This window comes from Penaeus monodon, chromosome 28, assembly GCF_015228065.2.
Source record: "Penaeus monodon isolate SGIC_2016 chromosome 28, NSTDA_Pmon_1, whole genome shotgun sequence".
In the NCBI taxonomy this organism is placed as follows: Eukaryota; Metazoa; Arthropoda; class Malacostraca; order Decapoda; family Penaeidae; genus Penaeus; species Penaeus monodon.
The window spans coordinates 20320012-20320864 of record NC_051413.1 but is presented as its reverse complement, the minus strand read 5'-3'; positions in this window follow the sequence as shown (position 1 = coordinate 20320864).

Sequence of the window (853 nt, the reverse complement as noted above, 5' to 3'; positions counted from 1 at the left end):
AGGTGATATCCTACCTTATGATGGATACATATGAGTCACTTAGGTTGTATACTGCAGTGGGCATGTGTGTAGAATTCTCAAACTAGATATTATATTGGAAGAAGTTGGCAGCCTTGTTATTGATTTATAAAACATATGATTAAATCTGTTAATGCATACAGATATAAGAATTTTGGGAGGTCTGCTTACGAGCAGAATGATCTTTAATATTCTTACCTTTATATACACGCCTATAATTTTAGCTATGATTTCAAATAATATGTCAGCTAATATATCAATATTCAAAATGGAGAGGCGCAGTTTTGAAACCTTATAAGAATAAAACATTACACATTTACGAACACCATGAAAGGAAATTGACAGCTTTGGTGCCGAAGCTTATCTATTTATAGAGATTCCAATAGCAGTTTTTTTCTCTCTTGTATTTGTAAAAGGCTTTTAATGGACCAACAATTAGACGGAAGTTAATGAAAGATCAACTTGGGTGTAATTTGGCATTGCATTACAGCCAAAACTACAGAGCTAGATTTATAAAGAAATATAAATCTAGGGATGTATTGTGAGTACACAATAAAATATCTGGAATGCAGTCTACAGAGGAAATGGTTTATAATGCACAATCCTATTTTATGTGAGTGTGTTCAGTCGTCCGTTTACGTATGAAAAATCGTCTTCAAACAAGAGAAAACATTGTATGGGAAAAATCAGTGAGAAAGGAGACTTTGTAGTCACTTAGCACAGTCTTAGTAGTGTTTGGTACTGCAACCACAATAAGATACTTGGAGTATTTTGAGTAGGTACTGCTTGTTTTGTTTTGATTCTGTATTATTTGAACACTAGATCTTGTTAATGC